General features: G+C 36.6%; 1 pseudogene; it reads right to left on the bottom strand.

Moving 5' to 3' along the window:
• Positions 1-1049: 1049 nt before the first annotated feature.
• Positions 1050-25530, bottom strand: part of LOC149203918 (uncharacterized) — a 160649-nt pseudogene continuing 136168 nt past the window's right edge.

The raw sequence follows: 25530 nt of genomic DNA, 5'->3' as shown, positions 1-25530 counted from the left end.
ATCTTAAATTTCCCCAAAAACTTAGTGAAATTACTATCATACAACAATACCAGATCGTTTACTGTGAACGTGCAAAGCTTAATTTGTTGATCATGCCATGCTTCTTCACATTTCTTTTGTACTTGCTGATAGAATCCAGCCAAGAATCGATCCACTTCAACCTCCATTAGCTGTGCAAGCCATTCCTCTAAGGCTTCGCGGTCTACCATACTTGTGAGAGTTGCAATGCATAGACTAGGCATGATATACTCCATTGGCATCACAACTTCTATGCCATAGACCAATCTAAAAGGTGTCTACTCCGTCAACTTTTTACAAGTAGTCTTATAAGCCCATATCGCTGCAGGTACATGCACATCCCAGTCATTTCGCTATGCGTTGCAAATCGTCGTCAACACATTCTCCAAAATCTTATTAAAGGCCTCAATTTTTCCATTATCTTGAGGATGATATGGTGTGTTCTTCTTATGATAGACCTAGAACTCCTCATTCAATACGCTGATGGTCTCGTTTAGAAAGTGCGTACCTTGATTACTCATCAATACCTTCGGACATCCAAATCTGGTCAACACATACTCAAACAAGATCTTCATTGTTGTAGCCCCTATATAATCCTTAACTAGTTGTGCCTCTGCCCATATGGTTAGATCTTTTGTCATGGTGATGATATAGTGCATACTTGTCTTCTTGCCCGGGGCCTAAATTGGCCCAACAAAATCAATTTCTCATTTCTCAAATGGTTGCAACGATACTTGAGGCTGCAACAGAAATTCATCCCTTTGCGATGGTTTTCCCATTCACTGACACGCATCGCATGCCTTACTTTATGCTTTATAATCTTTATGCAGTGTAGGCCACCATAAACTTGCGCAAAAAAGATTTTGCGCTGTCACCTTTCCTGCATAATGTCCTCCCACAGCCCCTCCATGGGCTTCCATGAGAATGCTATTTCTCTCAAAATATGGGACATATCTTTGCAATATCTCATCTACACCCATCTTATACAAATGTCTTGCAATCACTGAGAAGTTCGTCATGTGCACTACTAGTTACTTCTTTTGCTGACTTGTATACCCTTCTGGCGCCAACCCCGTAGTCAAAAAGTGGATAATATCTGCAAAATGAATATCTGTTATGCGCACCGCAAAGAGCTGCACATTTGGCAACCCTTCCTCCAAATTAGTAGGCTCCTCTCCTGTTTCAATTTGTGACAGATGATCAAGTCCTGCATTCAACCTTTCTGGCTTCACAATCACCTCAAAGTCATACCCCTGAAATAGCAGTAGCCATCTACAGATCTTCCCCCCCAACACAAGCTTATTGACTAGGTATTTCAAGGCAGAGTGATCTGTGTACATTTTGAAATGTTCGCCCAACAGATAGTGTCTGAATTTTTGAAGCACGTATACCATAGCCAATCCTTCGCGCTCCGTGGTTGAGTAATTATTCTTGGCCTTTGATAGTTTCCTGCTTGTGAAGGCTATAGGGTGGTCCATCTCTCCTTCACCAGCCTATGTTAATACTATGCCCAACTCAATGCAAGAGGCATTGACATGTACATGGAATTCCTTCTTACAATCGGGGAAGACCAAGATCAGCGCGGAGACCATCTTTTCTTTAAAAACATCTAAGTTGTGTTGTCATTCTTCATCCCAATAGAATGTGGCATCCTTCTTCAATAGTTTCTCCATAGGCATAGTAATCTGAGCATATTCCTTGATAAATTTTCTGTAATATCCCGTATGTCCCGACGTTGCGTGCAACTGCTTTATATTCCTTGAGGCCTCCAGATTCACTATCACCACAATCTTGGCAGGGTACACCATCAACCCTTGCTTGCATACCACATGACCTATTAGGATTCCAAAGGGAACACAAAATATGCACTTCTTCAGGTTCAGCGCGATCTGGTATCTGTGACACATATCCAACATCAATCGCAGACTTGCTACATGGCGCTTGACGAGTGTTGGACCTCAGAATTACTCTCTCTTTGACAACTTTTCTCACTTATTTCTCTTGTTTTTAATAAAAGATAGATCCCCATCACTGATAAATGATATATTTTGTCTCAAGGAAGACATTAAATGATTGACATGTTATACTTTTATGTTTTTGCTATTTGAAATAAGTTTTTGCAAATTAGCTATGAAATGCAGCCTATTCTATAGCTAACCGTGTATTCCATAGCTACTTCCATGGTTGAACAGGTTACAGGTGTCAAACAAAGAAACTAGCCACATGGGCATCTCTAGAATCGTCTCGACATGGATCCTATCCTAGTCACCCAGCCCATGTCGACAGAAAAGCCAGCTCAAGACCACAGTCAAAGGTGGAGTCAAACGTATGAAACCTGGAAGCAATAGGACTCTTTGTCTACCCTTTCATGGTTAATTAATAAATCGAATAGATCTGTTGAAGCATTAATTAGGATCAGCCACCTGTGTCAACGGTTCTGTGCAACCACCTTATTCGAATTCAAGTCACCTGTAGCTGATCAAACATTTACGCAGATTGGTTGTAATACATGTAGACCACCTATAGCTAATTCTCCTCAAAAGACAGTTATGAATGTTTTCTTTAAATACCAGTTGTACAGAACTGAGAGCAGTTCGAAGTTTTTGCATGTATTAAGCTTAGACTTGCGGCTCTGTAATTTTGAACTTTTTGTTCCTATTACTAGTATGAAGCCATGTTTTGACCAGTGATCATTTGAAAGAGTATCTTCAGCTAGTTAGAAACTCAACTCAATCAGTTGTAGAGGGCCCCTACACTGAAGGAGGTTTTTTTTCTTTTTATTTGTTTACTGTTCAGTTTTTAGTTTCATTATTTGCTTTTAGCAGTGTTTGTAACTTAGGTTGATTCCTTGTAGTTTGTTTTCTTTTAGTTCTGATCAATAGCACAATGTTAGAATTCGATGGTGCAGTCTTGTTTCTCTAACCCATTTCATAAAGGAAACAACTTTGTTTTTAAACAGGGTAAGGTTGAAAGTAATGAGGATGCATTGTTGATTAGTTTACTCACTGTTTTGTTTTCTCTGTTATTTATTTCCTAGTTCAGATTGCCAATGCATTGTGTGAATAAATGTTTTTGGTCACCATTTCAAGCTGATATCCATCCTAAACTAAATGGTTAAACATTCACTTCACACAAGGATTGAAACCAATCAGTTACCTTCTGCATGTTTTATTCAGTTCTTTGGACCATAAAGTACAAGAAGTTGCTTGTATTCCATCTCAAGAAAGTTATCTTTCAAAATTGAAGGTTTGGGCAACTGGAAGTACTTTAGTTAGTTTCATTCTCTGTAATGATTTCAAATTGCCTTATAACTTCAGCTTTTAATTTTTGACTTAGGATTAAATGACAAGATAGGATAGATGCTCTATTTTTCCTTCTTTTAACTTAGATTTTGACTAGCTTCTGAACTCTTGGTTCACCTTTAAGAAATTTAGATTCGGTTTCTCATATCTCGAATTGTATATCATTAGGGATCAAAGAACAGAAACCCCCAAAACAATATAAAATACAAAACAATGAAGTAAGAAGGGTTAACTATCACATACAGTGCACTACACTTCATCAGCTTACGAGCCTCGGTTGATAATTTATGCAAAGCAATTTAGGATACTAAATTGACTAAACATTTTGGCACCATTATCAGGGAAGTGTAACTAGGTAACCTTATCTCTTACAATAAAAAAAAATGATATGCGTATAGAAAGAGACTCTAGGGGTAGATTTATAGCTAGAGGTAGGAGTTCAATTCCTACAACACCACCTAATCCACCATGAACAAGAAGAGATACACCTCCATCCCAAACTCATACTCCCAACCATAGAGCTCCTGAAATTCCAGGGACAGAAATCCAATCAAAAGAATCTCCTACTTCATCTACCAAGTCAGTCCTAGAGGAGGAAAATCTTGGATCTCCAACAGCAGGAGTAGCCTTTTTCACCTCTATAGGGGAGCACATCTTAGTTGAATAATTAGGAATACCTGGTGAAGAAGAAGAAGTAGAACCTCTCTCCCATATCCCATTAATAGAAGAACCATAGGAGGAGAAAGTAACCTTGTAGGTTGAACCCTATACAGACCTTGAAGAAACTATAATGGTAGAAGAAGGAGGGGATGGAGAATTCACACTGTTTGGAGGAGGGGGTAGAGGAAGAGGTAGAGGAAATAATGGAGGCAGAGGAAATAGGGAAATAGATAATTCTTTTGGATTCCCTATAGTGGATGAAGAAACAAATGCCACAATGAAAAATATCTCACCTTTTGTCCTCTCAAACTTCCATGGGTTAAAAAGGGAGGATCCTGAAACATTTTTATTTGAGTTTTAAATCTTGCGCAGAACCTATGATTATCTAGAAGACTCTCAAAAACTTAAGTTGTTCCCTTCAACACTGAAAGGAGCTGCTTTGAAATGGTTCATGGGGTTAGTCACTCAGTCCATTAGAACATGGAATGACATGAAAAAAAGTGTTTTTGGATAGGTATTTGGATTATTGCATGCCTACCAATCACAAAGATGAAGTGTTCAAAATGATGCAAAGAGAGGATGAAAATTTAGAGGATTTGATTGAGAGATTCAACTATAATTTGAAAAGAGCAAAGATGGACAATTTAGATGAAACTACCTTAAAAGCTCTTTTATTAAAAGCCATTAGAGATGAGTGGATAGATATCCTTAATATAATGGGGAAGGGAGATATCTCTCAACTTCCATTAAATGATATAGGAGAATTATGTGTTCATCTCTCAAGAGGGAAATCCAAAACTGGGAAAGGTTCAAGAGATCCTTCTCTTGTTAGAGTAAATAAATCTGCCACTGGATCAGTGAGTAGGGCAGAAATTGGTAATATGCTTGATGAATTCAAAACAGATATTCTAGGGAGTCTTAGTGAGAAAATAGACAACCTTAAGTTGCAAAACAAGCAGAAAACCGAGGCTAATGCTTTAGCTATTTTCTATCCAAAATGCAGAAAAAATAAATAAATAAATAAATAAAAAATAAAATAAATAAATAAATAAATAAAATAAAATAAAAATAAATAAAATAAAAAAATAAATAAAAATAAAATAAATAAATAAAAATAAATAAAATAAAAAATAAAAAATGACCATGCTCTAAGAGAATGCCCTTTAGATGCAAAAATTATAGAGACTTGTATGATTTGCTTAGAGAATCATGAAACCAAGGGTTGTCCTTCGATTCCAGGCCTTAAGGCTGTTTTTCAAGAAGAAACAATTCCAAATTCAACAGAACCTCTTTGCTTTGTCTCTAGAAAACCTTGGCAGGGGCCACAAAATCAGGGATTTAACAATCAAATGTATCTTCAGCCCCCACCAAATTGGAATTCTTGGCAGCAACCTTGGCCTCAACCTCAATCTCAATCTCAAACTTGGCCTCAATCTCAATCTCAATCTCAACCTTGGGCATGAGTACAAAATCCTTATGGGAGATTTTCTCAATATTATCAATATCCTCCATCATATCAGAATTATCCTCCCCCACACATTCCACAACAAAATCAGCAGCCACAACTTCAAAATCAGAACCCTCAACTTTCATTACCATTTCCACAACAAAATCCACAACAAATTCCACAACAAAATCCACAACAAATTCCACAACAAAACCAAAGTCCTCAACTCTTACTGCCATTTCAGCAAAGACCAAATCAGCTACTTGCCCAACCATTACCAAACCCCAACAATAAAAATCCTCAGAATACTTACATGGTGGAAGGACAACAATTTCCAACTTATATGATCACTCCTCTAGATCTCAATGATGTTCAACTAAGATCTGGTAGGATATTAGAAAAGGAAAGACCTTCTATAGTTATTTATGAACAAGACAATTCTAAGGAAGATTCTCTACAACCCAATAAAAGTTTTGAGGGAACATCTCTCCGAAACCAAAATACTGAAAATGAAAAATAGAAAGAACCAGTGAACTCAACTCCTATCATTGAGCAGCCAGTATCTACTTCTACACCTCCTTTTCCTGAAAGATTACAAGTTGATAGAGGAGTAGAAAAGTAGATCATCTTGCCTAATTATGATTTTATAGATGAATTAAAAATTGTCTGTATCAAAATTTCTTTGTTACAAGCCATTAAGGAGATTCCAATCCTAGCTAAAACAATAAAGGAGTTGAGCATAAAGAAACCGAGAAGAAAAGAAAAAGAAACAAAAAGAATTCACTTGGTAGAAAAAATAGCAGATATAATGATGGGAAAAGTGGCCATACAAAAATATGTAGATCCAGGAAGTCCAACTGTGAAAACACATATCAATGGAGTTGAAATTCCAAATACATTGATTGATTTAGGGGCAGCAATAAACATCATGAGCAAAAAAACCATGGAACAGCTCAAGCTTCCTAATCTTCTTTACACCCCTACATTACTGCAATTAGCGGACAGATCTGTAATCAAACCAGATGGAGTGTTAGAAGATATTTCAGTATCCTTAGATTCTTGGGAATATCCTGTTGATTTTATGATCTTAATCCCCAAGAACAATCTAGGAGGACATGCACTCATATTAGGAAGACCTTGGTTGGCCATAGCTGATGCTTTCATTAGCTATAAATTTGGTGATATGAATATTTCTGATGGGAATTCAACAAAGAAATTCACTCTATATCCTTCAGCAAGAACAATCATAGAAATATATGACAAAGAATGGATTGATGATGAAAATGACATTTAGCCTCTCTTTACTATTTCAGATATTAGTGAAGATAGTCAAATATTAAATACAATGGAAAATTTTGAATCATCTCCAGAATATGAACATGATCAATTTCAAGAAAAATCCAATACTAAATATTTGTCATATAGCTAGATGTCTCTTCATTCTATGGAAGAAATTTGGTAGATCTACAATTGAAATCTTTCCAGGGAGAACATTGAACATAAACAATAACTTGGAGAAATTACAACAGGAAAAGCTAATCAAGACATTACAACAACATTCTGTTGCATATGCATGGGAATATACTGACATGAAAGGAATTAGTCCTAAGATTTGTATACATCACATCTACATTGAGGAAAATTGTAGACCTATCAGACAACCTCAGAGAAGAATGAATCCAAATCTTAGGGAAATTATGAAAGAAGAGCTGCAAAAACTGCTGAATGTAAACTTCATTTACCCAATTTCAAATAGCCAATTAGTTTCCCCTTTAGTAATTGTCCCTAAAAATAATGGTAAATGGAGGGTGTGCATCAATTATCGAGAATTGAATAAAGATACCCTTAAAGATCATTTTCCTTTGCCCTTTATAGATCAAGTGTTAGATACATTAGCAGGTAAGAAGTATTTCTCATTCTTGGATGGTTTTAGTGGTTATAATCAGATTCAGGTGGCACTTGAAGATCAAGATAAAACCACATTTACTTGTCCATGGGGATCTGTGCCTACCAAGTACTTCCTTTTGGGTTATGTAATGCACCTGCAACATTCCAAAGAGCAGTGCTAGGAATTTTTTCTGATTTAATACATGATTATGTAGAGGTATATATGGATGATTTTACAGTCTATGGGAATACATTTGAAGAAGCTTTGGAAAATTTGGAAAGAGTTCTTAAAATATGTAAGGAAGCAAACCTTTCACTAAGCCATGAAAAATGTTTTATGATGTTTACAGAAGGTATTGTTTTAGGGCATCACATTTCAGGAGATGGGATTAAAGTTGATAAATCTAAAGTTGAAGTCATCTCTAAATTATCAATTCCAAATTTCCAAAAGGATGTTCGAAGTTTTCTAGGATTCACAAGATACTATAGATGATTTATAGAAAATTTCACTAAAATAGCATCCCCACTCTTCAAATTACTCACCAAGGATTGTGAATTCAATTGGAATCTTGACTGCCAGTTAGCATTTGAGACTTTAAAAACAAAAATTTCTGAAGCACCCATCTTGAGAGGTCCAAATTGGAAACTACCTTTTCACATTTCAACAAATGCTTCAGATACAACTCTATGAGTTGTATTAGGACAAAAAGACTTGATTCCCTATGCCATCTACTATACAAGTAAGAATTTGACTCCCGCTGAGTTGAACTATACTGTAACTGAAAAGGAATTTTTAGCTATTGTTCATGCAATCAACAAGTTCAGACATTATATAACAAGCCATGAAACCTTTGTTCATACATATCACTCTGCAATTAGATATTTAATGAATAAACCTATTACTAATGGCAAGGTTACAAGATGGATTTTACTCTTTCAAGAATTCAATATTACTGTGCTAGATAGACTTGGAAAACAAAACACAGTTTCTGATTTCTTGTCTAGAATTCAAAATATCAAAGATGACACTCCGGTTGAAGATAAGTTTCCTGATGAATATCTTTTTGTAGTGACCACTCAAACTCCTTGGTTTGCAGATATTGCTAATTATTTAGTCACATGGAAATTACCTTCACATTTGTTTCCTAGAGAAAAAAGAAAAATCATTCAGATAAGTTCAAGATACTTATGGATCACTAATGAATTGTATAAAACAGGCCCAGATCTTATGATCATAAGATGTGTTAGGGAAGATGAAATTCCTGAAATTCTTAAGGCATGTCATGATGAGCCGTGTGGTGGACACTTTGCTGACAAGAGGAAAGCCTATAAAATCCTTTCTTTAGGATATTATTGGCCATCCATCTTCAAAGATGCCAAAGAATATGTCAGGAGGTGTGACAGCTGCCAGAGGGTAGGGAAACCTACTCCTTCAAATGAAATTCCACTACAAATTTAGGTACTCATTGAACCTTTTTAAAAATGGGCCTTAGATTTTGTTGGGCCAATTAATCCTTCATCTAAGCAAAATAAGTATATATTAGTATGCATTGATTATGTCACTAAATGGGTAGAGGCCAAAGCATTACCTTTTGCTAATGAAAAATCTGTAGTTAATTTTCTTTTTGAGGACATATTCACTTGTTTTGGTGTTCCAAGAGAAATTGTGACAGATCAGGGATCTCAATTTACATCTAAAATGGTGAAGGGTCTTGTGGAATATTACAAGATCAAACATAGGAAATCTACTCCCTATCATCCACAAGCAAATGGTCAAGTTGAATCTACAAATAAGGTGATTGAAGGAATTCTCACTAAGACTGTGCATCTACATAGAAGAGATTGGGCAGAAAGGCTTCCTGAAGCCTTATGGGCCTATAGAACTACATGGAGGAACACAACAGGACATACGCCCTATGAACTTGTTTATGGGAAACAAGCCCTGTTCCCTATAGAGTTTCAAATCAAAACCTTCAAGATGGCAGTCCAATTGGGATTGGATTTATCAGAGGCATAGAAACATAGATTGGAGCAACTCAATGAACTTGATGAAATTAGGCAAGATGCAGTCCAAAGAACCAGTATAGTCCAACAATAGAGGGCTAAATGGCATGATAAATATATTAAGGAGAAGAAGTTTCAAGCAGGAGATTGGGCACTATTGTTCGATTCAAAGTTAAAAGATTTTCAAGGGAAGTTTCAAACTCATTGGCTTGGGCCATATGATATTGAATAAGTCTTTAATAACAGAGCAGTAAATATAAGGGCAATAGATGGAAGAAAATTATTTCTTCTTGTGAATGGTCATCGATTGAAGATATATTAAAAACTAGTTTCAAGAGAGGAGTTCATTAAGATTTTCCATAATAACTCTGAAATGAAGCTAGTGAAGAAGAATTCTTCTTCTCCACTAACTTAGTCTTTATTTTTCCTAAAAAAATAAAAAAATAAAAATAAAAATTGTATGAGGTTGAAAACCAATCATTGATTGGCATCCTTATACAGAAAATACAGGGTGAAAATCACATATTTCTGACATCCTATATTTTCCATTTCCTTTCTGTAATAAGTAGTGACAAAAAGCTACATTCATTTACAGTTTAGAGTCTGAAAATTCATCATCTCATTCCATCTCATTTTGTCTTCATTTTTTTCTACAATTCCACTTCATCTCACTGTCATATTTCATTTACATTTTATCTTCTTATGGTTTTACCCCATTTCACCCTATTTTTCATTTTATCTTACATCTCATTCCATCTCACTGTCATAACTCATTTCACAAGCCATATTTCATAAGCCGTATTTCACTTTTCCTTCTTTTCACATTCTGCAACTGATTCCATTCCAAAGTTAATTTGATTTTGCAGCTACAACTTACTTATTAGCTCTGGCACAATTGTACAGCTTACAAATAAATCATGAATGCAGGGAAATTGAAGAATCAAGTTTTGGAGATCAACCATGCTCAAAGTACCTATGGATCAACACCAAAAGAATTATCAAGCAAAAGGTTAAGTTCTAAAGGTAAAATGCAAATTTATTTCAAACAACAAGTCATAAACATAAGTCATGTATAATATGAATGATCATATGTCTCCTTAACAAGTCATCATTTGATTTGACTGCCACTTCATGATACCACATCTCTGCCACATCTTCCACATTCGATACCAAACGGTCTATAATGATTTCATCATACCACACCTCCGCTACTCTGTACTTAAACAGTCTCTAATAACTCCATCTGTTAACGGTCAAAACTACGATGTGACCAACATATTCACGTCTCTCCAAACCCTCACCGTCTACTTATTCCATGCAAACCCATAGTTATTTTTCACCATACCCGCAGTCAGTCCATTTCATAGACCAAGAGAGTAATTTTCAAGGTTAGAAAATTCTACGAAACAGAGACCATGGGACTCATTGTCAGGGCAGAGCCCATAGGGGCAAAGTTTATGGAAGGATACCCACAACTCAAGGAGATGCTGCAGAAGACTGGATGGCTCAATTTCATTGAAAATTTTGATGGATATCACAAGGAGATCACAAAATCTTTTGCTAGATCATTCGATGGTACAGAAGTAGAGATTGGAGACATTAAGTTTACATTAACAGAATCTTACATAGCAAAGGCTACAAAACTTCCAAGACTTGGTGAGAGATGGTTCGAAAACAAAGAATTTCATAGTGAATCATGGAAGGTAATCCTCAGGAACCCAGCAATGGATGTCACTGTGTTTAGAAAAGGAATTCCTATTTCAGCACTTAAAAATAAATGGATAAGCATGCTTTTGATATTAAAAATATATTACCTATGAGGGAAGATTTGAATGCATGTATGTTTATCATATACGTTTATTGATGAACTTTCTAGAAAATGGAAACATCAACCTCCCTTTCTTCCTTCTAAACAGTCTAAGGAGGATGCTTCAAATGTACAGAAGAAAATAGAATTCATAGACACAACTATGTACCGTCATGGGTTCGTAAAAATACTGGTTGAGTATCATCTGAAAAGAATAGGAGATAGTTGGGAAAACTTCTTGATAAGAAACTATTTCCAGGAGACACCAAAATAACCTGAAGAGGGTAATATCAAAAGGAGTAAGAGGAAAAAGACCAATATGACCATTCAAAGCAAACCTGAGTCCCCCACACAGAAAAATGATGAACAGCCAGTCTCTGAGATATAGATCAGGGAGTAGATCAAGCAAAAAGAAAAGATAAAAAAGAACGTTGGTGGAATTACTGAGAACAAACCTGAATCTTCATTACAACAAATGATGAACAACTAATCTCTGAAAAATTAACAGATATTAGGAAACAAATCAAAAGGAAGGAAAGATAGGAAAGGAGAAAAAGGGAGAACATAAACCCCCTACAACTTAGAAGGAGCTCTAAACTCCGAGGTATGGTAAAGAAGGTATCATCAAAGCGAACATAGTTCATAAATCTAAAAGAAGAAACCCCAGTACCATTTCCTGAAAATGTTCCATTTACATACAGTCCTCAAAACTCTCCTAAACAATATTTTGAAGGCAACCCCAATAGAGGATCCCCAGGCATAGACCCAGTGCAGCAACAAATTTATGATTACATAGAATCACTGGAAAAGAAAAGTGCCTCAATGGATCCAAGATCCTCAGCCAATCCAGAACAACCTGTCAATCCACAAGAACCTCTGACTGACTCTCTCAAATAGGAAATCTATGAGTTAGAGATATTGAACAGGCATATCAAGAAAGAAAATGAAACCCTGAAGGAACAAAGAAAATTGGATAAAGCCATTCATGATAATACAATACTGCACCTAGGGCTATGGTACAAGAAGAATAGGAAGTTGAAGAGGAAGAATAGAAACTTGAACAAAACAGTCATCAACCTTAAATACAGACTTCTCATGAAGAAACCCAAGATGGCAGTCACTTCAAAAAGGAGCAAGAGAAGAAAGTTAGATGTACTAGCAGAGGTATCTGAGCAGATGCAATAGGAAAGAAGAGTTCACAGTTTTGGAAAAATTGCATGGGGACATGCAATGATTTTGCAGTGGGGGTATGTTGGACCTCAGAATTACTCTCTCTTTGACAACTTTTCTCACTTATTTCTCTTGTTTTCCATAAAAGACAGATCCCCATCACTGATAAATGATAGATTTTATCTCAAGGAAGACAGTAAATGATTGACATGTTATACTTTTATGTTTTTTCTATTTGAAATAAGTTTTTGCAAATTAGCTATGGAACGTAGCCGATTATGCAGATAATCATGTGTTCCATAGCTACTTCCATGGTTGAACAGGTTATAGGTGTCAAACGAAGAAATCGTCCACATGGGCATCTCTAGAATCGTCTCGACATGGATCCTATCCTAGTCACCCAGTCTAGATCGACAAAAAAGCCAGCTCAAGACCACAGTCAAAGGTTAAGTCAAATGTATGAAACCCAGAAGTAATAAGACTCTTTGTCTACCCTTTCGTGGTTAATTAATAAATCCAACAGATCTGTTGAAGCATTAACTCAGATCAGCCACCTGTGTCAATGGTTCTGTGCTACCACCTTATTCGAATTCAAGTCACCTGTAGCTGATCAAACATTTACGCAAATTGGTTGTAATACGTGTAGACCACCTATAGCTAATTTTCCTCAAAAGAAATTTATGAATGTTTTCTTTAAATACCAGTTGTACAGATCTGAGAGCAATTCGAAGTTTTTGGATGTATTAAGCTCAGACTTGCAGCTATGTAATTCTAAACTTTTTGTTCCTGTTAATAATATGAAGCCATGTTTTGACCAGTGATCATTTGAAAGAGTATCTTTAGCTAGTTATTAGCTCAATTCAGTCAGTTGTAGAGGGCCCCTGCACTGAAGGAGGTTTTTTTCTTTTTATTTGTTTATTGTTTAGTTTTTAGTTTCATTATTTGCTTTTAGCAATGTTTGTAACTTAGGTTGATTCCTTGTAGTTTGTTTTCTTTTAGTTCTGATCAATAGCACAATGCTAGAATTCAACGGTGCAGTCTTGTTTCTCTAGCCCATTTCATAATGGAAACAACTTTGTTTTTAAACAGGGTAAGGTTGAAATTAATGAGGATGCATTGTTGATTAGTTTACTCAGTGTTTTGTTTTCTCTGTTATTTATTTCCTAGTTCAGATTGCCAATGCACTGTGTGAATAAATGTTTTTGGTCACCATTTCAAGTTGATATCCATCTTAAACTAAATGGTTAAACATTCACTTCACATAAGGATTGAAACCAATCGGTTATCTTCTGCATGTTTTATTCAGTTCTTTGGACCATAAAGTACAGGAAGTTGCTTGTATGCCATCTCAAGAAAGTTATCTTTCAAAATTGAAGGTTTGGGCAATTGGAAGTACTTCAGTTAGTTTCATTCTCTGTAATGATTTCAAATTGCCTTACAACTTCACCTTTTAATTTTTGACTTAGGATTAAATGACAAGATAGGATAGATGCTCTGTTTTTCCTTCTTTTAACTTAGATTTTGACTAGTTTTTGAACTCTTGGTTCACCTTTAAGAAATTTAGATTTGGTTTCTCATAGTTCAAATTGGACATCATTAGGGATCAAAGAAAAAAAACCCCCAAAACAATATAAAATACAAAACAATGGAGTAAGAAGGGTTAACTAGCACATACAGTGCACTACACTTCATCAGCTTACGAGCCTCGATTGATAATTTGTGCAAAGCTTGAACACTGTGATGACTGCGCGAGAAAATATCGCAAGCGCATTCTTGAGTCCAAACAACATTACAGTGTATTGAAAACAACCCCATTCCATTGCGAAGGTTGTTTTGATCCTATCTTTTGGCGTGATCTTAATCTGATGGTACTCAGAAAACCCATTAGTGAATGAGTAGGCCTCTTGCCTTCCAACATTATCTAATACCTCATCTGTGAATAGTGTCGGAAATGGATCATGGACATAGGCATCATTAATCTTCCTCAAATCCATGTAAATCCTTATCTCGCCCTTCTGCTTATTCTCCTAAACCACCATTAGGCTCACCCAATCAGATTCTTCCACTAGTTCTATGATGCCTGCTTCTAGCATATTATCCAACTCCAAGCAAACCTTTTTCTTGTACTTAGGATTTAGGCGATACAACCTCTGCTTAACGGGATTCGCGTTCGGCTTCAGAGTGATTTTCATAACACCCAAGTATCCTATTATGCCCTTCAAGTCCAAAAACTTATTAGGGAACAGATACTAATATTCGCGGAGTAACTCAGCAACCTTATCCATAGTAGCTTCATCCCAATAGTCCCCAATTTTTGCAAACTTCGAGTCTGTTTCAGTCCTAATGTTCACTTGCTTGGTTTTCAACGACACAGTGATGTCTGGGTTTTCTATCTATGGGCCCTTGACTTCACGATTCCATTCGGCCTCTGGAATATTAATATTTCTTGGATCTTCATCCTCCACCTCAGCAGTCACATTATAACATTCCAGTGCATGGCGCAACTAGGTGCTCCAATCTGGTTGGGCCCATTCCAGAGGTTCTTGCGGTAATTTGAAGATCACTACCTTAACCTCTTGCAAATATTCATCAATGCTCTCAAACCCATATTCAAAGCTGATAGTAATTACGAATCCTTCCCTCACGAGATTCCACTCCGTGATTCCATGGCAGAGCTCTATCTCTAAATACCAGTTCATGGGGATTGTGTCTAAAGTATGGCAAAATAAGTGTACCCATTTTGGTTGCAGCTCCATTCCATAAGCTTTAGTCCACTTCGCTAGATGATCGCATGGATCATCCCTCCCATCATATTTCTCAGTCAATCGAAGGTTAGGTTGACCAAACCACAATCTCATCATTCTTCTATAATCCCACCATTCATCAAAGCTATCCTTGTGCGTACCCCACCATTGTGCGAGCATAGCGCACAATGCTAGATCTAACGCTTGAAAGCGGTGATGCTCAGGGACTTCACACTCAATTGCAGTCAAAAACTTATCCACATCAATTAAACCATCATAATAAGGTAAATTTCTTACCTCTGTTGAAACACAGTGCAACGATTTAGTCATCATGTTGCAACGGAATGTAGATACTTCATGCAATTGATTCTACCAATTCTCCAATTCTTCCTCCGAATCAGAGGTGCAGGATCTCTCCCCATCCTTGCAATTCATCCATCTTCTGTTGGAATGATCCAATCTTGATCTGGCATTGTTATTTTGTAGATCTGGTCTAAATTATATTCACTTTCTTCATAATCGCGGACCAGTTCAGTGTAGCGCAACCCTTCCACAGTCCAGTGGTACTATAACTCGAAGCAATTTCTTCTCAAACAACATTGTCCACTTCTTCAAGTTGATGACTCCATTCATTTCAGTGGCCCAATCAATTTCGAGGAGCACCGAGTATGGATTATTGTCATCAACAATCTCTATGACTTCAAAATTAGCTAGTGCGCTCGCACCTTCTATATCCACTGTTACTCTGTGTAGTCATCCCATAGGGACAATCTTCTGCTGGTTTTCCATTCTAAGCTAGATCCAAGACCACTGCAATGCAAGTCTCCCCATTCTTTCCCATGTTTGTTCTAGAAAAATGTTTGCATCAGGCCCCAGATCCAAGATGACCTGGTACATCTCATAATCTCCTATCTCAGCGGTGAGCCTTATCTCGTGCCCTATTCTAGCCTTATGATTCCCAATTTTTCTTACTACGTGGTATCCATCAGGGGCATTTTCTTTGCTGATGCACTTGTTTATTAACTCTTGTAGGCCTTTCACAACTTTTCTATCGTGCAACAATTTCATGCAGGTTTCCAAGAACGTGGTAAGCATAGAGGGATCAACCTCTGTAGGCACATTGGTTTCTTGCATTTTGTTTTGGCTTCCTGAGGTGAGGCCTCGGCGAAGCTTTTCTTGGCTTCCATAAAAGTTTCCTTGGCGTGCACCAAATCAAAACCATCTTCCTTTCTCGGGGCCCTTCAGACCCATCTATCATCTTAAGGCTATTTTCCCTTATCATCGCCATTCGTTATTCTGCTTCTGAGCACTATATTCACATTTTGATCCTCTTTGCAGGGCTCAACTTTCATCATTTGTAAGTTCTGCGTGGGTTGCTGAGGTTGCGCCTTCTTCCATGCATCTTGGCTATCAACACAGGGCATTCTTCTATAGTGTGTTCAAACTGGCTGTAGTATTAACATGACAAGCATGTATGATTCTAACACTCTCGCGCGTAGTTCCCTGGTGTTCCACAGTTGTAACAGATAACCTGACCCCGGCCTCTACCAGGCCCTCCTCCTCCTCAGCCTCCTCCTCAACCTTGATATCCTCCACGTGCTCCTCTAGTGCCCTGCTCTGGAGGCTAAGCTTCTACTTGCATTCGGTAGGTAGGCGTTCTTTCCATCATTAGTTCATAACTGTGGTAGTGGCACTCATCATGGCCCACTTATTTGCAGAAGTCGTAGAACAACTGTTGTGATGTCTGAACGAACTTTTGAAGAAAATGAAAATTATCTGTTGCGTGTTTTCCAGCCACCTCAAAAATAGCACACCATAGTGTGACCCCCACACTTGGTCCTGCTGGAGCTTCTGGTCTTAGGGGAATTGGGCCCCCTCTTGTGATATAGTTCGCAAATATAGGACAGTGGTCTTTGTCATGCCCCTGGATCTTACATTTCAGACACCAAACTTCCTCGTGCACCTCTGGCTTAGCCTCCTTATCTTTCTTCAAGCTCTACAATTCTAAGCATAGGCTTTGTAAGTGAGAATGGATTTGTTGTAACCCCCAAGGTTGCATCCTGCATAGGCATCGCATGCAACCTCATCGCGATTTACAGGGCTTCTTCCTGTGTTCCTATCTTTTGCTGCGACAGATCAATCCTCAGGTGGGTCAGAAACGTACCTATAAACCACTCGCAGTGCTTTCCATCTATAAGTTGCATATTAGCTTTGCAAATCACACATTTCAGCCTTTGATCTAGCTCCTAAGGCATCTCATAAACCCTCATCGTGATCTCCTTAAATCCAAATACTGACTACGAGTCATATTTAGGCTTACTAAATATTTTGTTTAAAGTAGCCTTGGTCTCTGCTAGCATCGCCACAGGATGATCAGAACAATACCTAATATACCACGTCAATGTGCAATCCTGCAGAGAAGTAACTAACTACACATTATTTATGTTGTCATCAATAATTTGTTGCACTATCCACACAACATTCGCAACAAACCAAAACTGATATGTATCTTCACTCCCTATACCTTTGAAAATTGGTAACTTCATTGTGTTCGACATGTTGAACGGCGGTGGTGGTGGTGGAGGTGTGAGCGAAGGTGTATGTAGTGGAGGTGGAGTGGATGGATGATGTGTCCGTGAAAAACCCTGTCTTATCAGCTGAATAACACTCCACGGTGAGGCCTGTACCAGTTCCTCGTCATCGCTCAAAGGGGGTTCAATCAATGGGCTATATTCAGGACATGATTTCTCTCAATCTTTGAAGAGTTTTCCACTTCACGTAGCTCTGAACATCAAGGCAATGGCATAACCTATTTCTCACACAAGAGCATATTAATCTAGATATTCAAATATCTTAGATACTTACCTCACGGTCCCTTGCAGAAGCGCCACTCTTCTTCGTTGTAGCTGACTTAAGTATCAACTTCGAATTCTATAAAAAATCCTCATATAATTTGATCAAGCCAATGGTCGACAACCCATGTGATCTTATCTTCAGAGGCTTCTAATCGTCGTACCAACTCTAGAGTCCACACTATTGGAACGTCAAGCTTCCACCTTCCTTGGCCATCTACCAACTTAGCTATCCACTTGTATAATTTGATCAGGAAGATGCAGAAGAAATTTTCATGTATTTCCGTATACAAATATTTGTCCAACCACTTCTCCTTTGACAGGTGCAGATTCATGTTCTCTTGTGCCACAAATTCATGAATCTTCCTATCCAACCACTTCTTAATTTCCTTCTTGGTCGGATTCTAGTGATGCAACATCACACATATCTTTCAAGTAGATCCCAGTCCTAGCAATGGAACCATTTGTTGGCTTAGGGGGTTCTGACCCAGGTTTAGAGTTAATTGTGCCAAACAAAACCCTACACTACTGGCCCTTTCAGCAACAACCCACATAGCGCGGGCTGCAATCTCACCTGAAGAAGTATGGGGGGATGCTGGAACCAATTTTCTACATACAAAGATCAGTGTGATGTATTTTATTGCTCTAGGTCTACCTTCACGCATATCTATAAGCCCTTAAGGCTCGGTACTGCAACTCCCTTTAAACAACCTCTAGACTTTCATGAAGGTCTACGATTGGTATTTAAGAACTCTTAATAGCTGAATCATCCACTGACACGCATTTAGGGAATAACCCTATATCTGAACTCATGCAGATCTACTTAAGTATTTAATAAACTTAACAAAATGTATCATAATCTTCACTAAAGTACTTAACATGCAATGCGTACAGTTATTAAGTCTTATTTCATAGAGTCATGCATCATTAGATCAATATTTCATAAATACATTATTCATTCGCAACATATATTGCAATCATGAATAGACAAAAGCAAACAAATAAACACGGGAATTCTTCAAAAATATTCTTTATTGATCTTCAATATGGTATTACAGACTTAAACTACCCTAAACACTCAGCTGCAAGGGTCCGCGCACTCAGCTGTGGACTCTACCTAGGCCTCTGCGCACTCAGCTGCAGATCCTTTCTCTCCTATCTGAGCCACTTCTCTGCACTATCTTCTATTGACCCGTGACATCTCAGATTATCAGATTATGCCTTAGAATCTCTAAGACACACCTATTTATACAATCCCATGGTCCGTGGACCATGGGTGGATATCAAATCCGACTCAACTTTACATAAACAAGGGGCTAAAACCCCTTTTACTCCTAATCACCTACGCACCTTGCATCTACAAATCATGGAGACTCTACATATTTTTATAAAAATTACATCAAAACTTGGGTTTTTAACCCCAAAATTGACCCAGGGGACCCCATCCCAACAATTCCATCTCTAGAAAATATAAATTTCTTATTTTACTCATTGTAGAGATGATAACCCTTGTTGAAATCAAAGTACCCCAAGAAAATGCATTTACGACTCCTTGCATCAATTTTCTTTCTCTATTGTTTCATAATGAAGGCATAGTAGGTGGAACCAAAAATATTGAGAATCTTGACTGAGGTGATGTGCCCATACTACATTTCATAAGTCTTGTTTTGAATAGCATGTGATGGACATCTATTCTTCACATAAACTACACAAAAAACAACTTCATCCCAAAACATTAGTTTTACATTCTTAAAGAACATCATGGAATGAACCATATTCAATAATCTTTTATTAATCCTCAGAGCTACAACATTTTGTTGAGGATAGTACGAAGCTATTGTTTGATGTTGGATACCATGTTGTTGAAGATAGGATTGAAAATCATTACTATTATACTCTTTTCCATTATCAGTATGAACAACACCAATCTTACTTTGTGCTTCATTTTCAAACCATACATGAAAGTTTTTAAATGCTTCAAATGCTTTAGACTTATCTTTTAATAAATATACCCAACAAATTTTGGTGTAGTAATCAATAAATTTAATGATATATTTATTTCCATTTATAGAAGGTACAAACATAGAACCACATAGATATGAATGAATCAATCCAAGTTTTCTATATTCTCTAGAATTAGAGTCATGGAATGGTTGTTTGCTATGTTTTCCAATAATATAGGCAAAACATTGTTTTAAGTTTCAAGGAATATTTGGAAGACCAGAAAAACAAGTCTTCTTCATCAAATGAAGACTATCATAATTAATATGTCCAAATATAGCATGCCATAGAAGCCTTGAAGGCATTGTACCTTTGTTATGTTGAGCGACATGAGTTGAATATTGTGCAGAAGATGTTGATGTTCTCTTTCGCTTTAGCAATTTTTCTTCTTCCTCTCCAATCATCACAACTTTGTTTTCAGAAGCCCTCCTTATCTCAACTTTTCCATCAAAAATGTGAATGGAATGACCTTGTTGGTGTACATACATAAGGGACAATAGGTTCCTATGAAACTAAGGAAAATGGAGAACATCACGTAGAACAAAATATGAAAGTTCGGTTAGCTTGATCCTTATTGTTCCAATACTTGAAGGCTTGAGACTAGAATTATTAGCAAAGTATACTACGCCATCTATGTTTTCATCAAACTGTCCAAAATTTTCTTTCTAAAATTCCATGTGGCAGGTGGCACCTATGTTAAGCAACCATGTGTCTCTCCAAGTAGTAGATGCAATGTTAAGTACATCCTCATGTAAACCAATATTATAGTGAGGAACAACATAACGAGCAGATTCAGGTGCACTACCTTTTGCTTGTTCTCGAGCTTTTTCATTTTCTTCTTTTTCTTTGATATTCTCCCATGGAACTCTACATGTTTTGGCTTCATTTCCTTTTCTTCCACAATGATCACAATGCAAATAAGGTCTCCCTATTTGATTCTGTCTACCCCCCTTCATATAATGTTCTTTCTCCCACGTCCTCTTTTATTATTGTCTCCTCTCACGAGATCTGTCTTTCCTTTATGGGAAACACATACAATTTATTTGATAAACTATGATTTGTGTGTCTTCTTTCCAAAGGCCTTTTCTCTTTCTAGAACCTTGCAACCAAGGTGTCAAATGTTATACTTTTCATCTAACCACTTTCTTGTAGAGATTCAAGGTAGTGAGAGTAGGTAGGATAGAGGGCCTTTATGAAGGTTTTGAGAGGCATATCAATATTTACTCCAGTGGCATCAATGTCATGCATTATAGCTTTGATTTATTAAGCTAATTCCATGGGATCGTGATCTTTTAATTCAAGATTAAAAATATTCACAAGAAACTGTATGAGTTTTAATTTTGAATGAGAATCATATAGATATTTTAACTTATTAAGAGAACTACATGAATTAGCAACTGAGACAATTTTAAAAGGAACATTTGCAGGATAGTGAAAAGAAGGTTCATATCATCAATGAGAAAAATCAAGAAATAGATTAGTTGAAGATGAATGAAATAGAAGCAGGTAAAGCTCCATGTGACAAAGGCACACACTCTAAGTCCCCACAGAGTAAGATTGATGAGAATATTGATAGCAAGATCTTTCAAAGGCCAAGTCAAATTGTTGGGCCGTTAATATGCCATTATTATTATCACTTTTTAAATACTTATTTCATCCATTTTTACTCTTCTTTATAATGTCATTTATTATACTTTATTATATAAATCCATTTTATGATGATCTATGCTCTTATGAACAAATGTTATTTATTCTCCTTTATTTCTAATAAATTGATGACTATGCATGATTTTATCAATGATAGTTTCAATAAATTGGTTGTAACATCATTCACCATTTTTAAACCTCCAAGATAATTTCTAGATTGAAGATTTGATCATTAAAAGTGCCAACTCAGAAATTCGTTGGAATAAGAAGTGACAGTTTTTCAGTTGAGATTCTGAGCAAATGAAGCAGAATATGGAAAATCCGGAACATGGGTTTTGTCCAGAACAAACCCAATTAACTTAGTTAAGGACGGTTTGCCAAAATTCAGCTTGTATTGAGAGAAACGCAAGGTTCTTTGAGCACGATTTTCTCAAATTCATTGTTGCGGTCGTCCTCCAAATCTCAGCTGCAAAGCCAAATTCGCCTTGTTCTTGTTCATCAATTGGTTAGAAGCAAACCAATTTTGTAATAGAAATCATGTTGTACTTATCTTTATTGTAACTTCTCTCTGATCTCTTTCTATTTAAATGAAAACAGAGATCAGAGATGGGGATGATTTGGGGATGGAAAAATGATGGAGAATTAAGGATTCATGATTCATGATAGGATAGGAAGAAGAAGGGATTGTTGCATGTTGTAACCCTCAAGCTTTTGATGTTGTAATGATTTCACAATTTGATGATTAATACATGATTTGGGAGTTGCTATTCATTCTGTTCATCTGAAGTAACCCAGCAGCATCCGCTGGCGGCTAAGGGCCCAGCCTCTGGTGGAGTACGTTGCTGTTGTTGCTGCTGCTGTATATGATCTTTTTGGTTTATGCGTGGTTTTGCTTATCAACTTTATTTGGTAATCTGGTATGTCCTATTATTTTACATCACAGTGCTGTCACGTAATCTCATTTTCTGAGACAGAAATATCATATCGATTTTGCAACACATTGTTGTTTCTTTAAGTGCTGATATAAATTGTTTTTACAGGATACCGTTGCTGATCAATTATAGAATATCTGTGTTGTAACATTTGACCATTGGTATTACTGAATTCATCTTGGAAATTATATTTCCTTATGATTGTTGAACTTATAAACATTGTTGTTCCATTCTAAAAAGACAATCGTATTATTTATAAGACTGATAATTGGATTACCAGATTATATTACCATTAAGGTGTGTCGTGTGTTACGTTGCAGTGTATTTCTATTTGGCTTTCAAGCGCTATTCCATATTCTATCATTAATCAATGTTGTTCTATTTACCATGTGCTGTTCGATTCATCCTTCAAGATAGAAGATTGCTATTTGATTTCTGTAGGACGCGATTATTGCATTTAATCTTGTAGACTAAGGTGTTGTTGCTTATTAAACTCAATTGCTGTTATAATTTCCTAGTTGTTGTTCCATTTCCGATTATTCGCATTATCTTTTCTTTGGTGTGAAGAACGATCTGAAACTATAGTGGGCATTGACATTTGTTGTCTAGTCCCCAGATTGATGATCTGTTCCTTGATTACTTTTGGTTACATCAGTTTCCAAAGGGATGAGTTATTTTTACTGGACCCTTGACTGATACATTGCTTATTTTTCCGAATGAATGATTTAGGCTTCAAGGTATTTTGTTGTAAGTAGATTTTCTTTCAAGCATTCATTTACTTTTGGATTTTAAGCACTATACTGCAAAACATTACTCTTGAGTAAATAGCCGCCTCAGACTGAGTACACTCTTGAAATAAAAAGTCATCCCTGGGTTGACAATTAATGTGAAGGTAATTAGGAGTTAAAAAGACACCTTTTTATCGCTCAACATTTTGGCGCCGTTGCCGGGGAGAGTGTAGCCATTTTTAAAGAGTAGTGTGCATCTGATGAGTGCCTGTTAGGGAAGAATTGGGTATTAAAAATGGAAGGTAAGAACCTGCGTACGGAGCATGTAAAAGCCCTGCTCCCCTGCCCACTTTCCAACAGAACTGTTAAAGAACCTAGAGTAGAAATAGATGTTTGAATTTTTGTGTGAATGACTAGGAAAAAATAGAAATTTTGAAAAATGAATCACATGATTTTTCTCAAGTGGTGATGTAAGCACCACCCATTTCACTAACCGATTGACAGGAACATTTGAAGAAGGAGCCTCAAAGAAACACATGAAGAACATCTTCTATTATGGTAAGAAATGGCTTACATTTCTACTTTTGAATTTCCTATCAAAGATATAGGAGGAGTGACACAAATGCATATAATTCCCCCATCTTCTCTACCAAATTTTCATGGTTTGACAAATGAAGATCCAGATACATTCTTATTTGAGTTTGAAGTACTTTGTAGAGGATATGATTATTGTACTAATGATCAAAGGTTGAAAGTGTTTCCTCTTACTCTAAAAGGAGCAGCTCTCCGATGGTTCATGAGCCTAGGTGGGAATTGCATCCAAACATGGGAGGACATGAAGAACATATTCTTGAAGAAGTACCAAGACTATTGCAAGGTCATTGAAGATATTTTCGATATGATACAAGGGGAAGATGAAAGCTTGGAGGAATATGTAGATCGATTTCAATACAACCTTCAAAAATCAAAGCATAAGCATTTGGAAAAAGAAATCTTAAAAACACTCTTTCTCAAAGAAATCAAAGATGAATTTTTAGAACTCTTAAATCTGATAGGAAAAGGTGATGTTTTTCAGTTGTCATATGATGATGTTTGTGAATTGTGCATAAGGTATTCAAGAGGAATCTCCAAGGCTGGTAAGAATTCTAGAGATGTTTGTTCTTTCTTTTCCAAATCTGCTACAAGAATAGGAGACATAAGAGTTGATATCAATGCTTTGTTTGAAAATTTTAAAGTTGATTTTATTAGCTCTCTAAATGCAAAATTGGATGTCTTGCAGGTTCATAAAAATCAAGAATTTGATGAAGTGTTTTGCCCTTATGACCGAAGGAGCATCCCATAGATACTCACTCTTCCTTATCTAGGATGGAAGTAGCATATCAAAGAGATGAGGAAGTTGCAACAAGGTCAAAACCATGGAAATCATGGCCTACTGGTATGGTTCAAAACATTTCCTCTCCATTCTCTAACTTGCATAATCCATTATGGAATACTAATGTGTTAGTGCAACCATGGCAATCTCAATATAACCGCCATAAATTTTTCTACAAATTTGGCATGGTTCATCTTATGATTGCATGACTACTCTCCCTCACCTTGTAGCACAAACACATTCTCCATATTTTTCACCAGCTCTTCCACAACATCTTGCTTGCCCATCAAAACCATCCACACAACCCAATCAACCACATCATCACAATGCTCCATTCCTTACACAATTGCCTGCTCAACTAATTCCACACCCTCACCATAATAAACCAGTACAACATGCTTACAATGTTGAACTGCAAAATTTACCCACCCTTTCCACCCATTCTATCTCACATGCGCCATTAGAGAAAACTTACAATGAGATTCAGAATGTTTCAAATTCAAAAATTGTAGAAGCTATGGAAGAAAATGAGGTTTCTTTTAGTATGCATCAACAAGTCATTTTAAAAGCTCAAGAACTTCATGATATGATGGCTATGGGAAATCAAGAAAGTAACGGATACATTGAAGATTGGTTTCACTCCATCATTTGTTTGCAACATCACTCCATGCTTCAACAATTTTTGATACCATTTTTTCAAGGGAAGTTGGCTTCTCATACCCTAATATTCATTAATATGCATTTTTCAAATTTGGGTATGTGCATACATGAAGCCCTATTTCTAAAATGGTTCCACTGGAAATACTCATATACGTAGTCATATTCATTTTTTAAATCAAAATAGGTTAGTGTAGAAAATAAAATAAATAAGGGAATAAATAAATGCATTTTGTTTTTTTATGTAAAACTAGTTGTTTTTTGTTGCAACACACTATCGAAATAAACATCGGTGATAAATG

This window comes from Pinus tabuliformis, chromosome 2_1 (assembly GCF_031772625.1).
Source record: "Pinus tabuliformis cultivar Carrire ecotype Pingquan chromosome 2_1, CPIR1, whole genome shotgun sequence".
Classification (NCBI taxonomy): Eukaryota; Viridiplantae; Streptophyta; class Pinopsida; order Pinales; family Pinaceae; genus Pinus; species Pinus tabuliformis.
The sequence above is the reverse complement of the archived record's forward strand: the minus strand, read 5'-3'. Positions and strand labels throughout refer to the sequence as shown.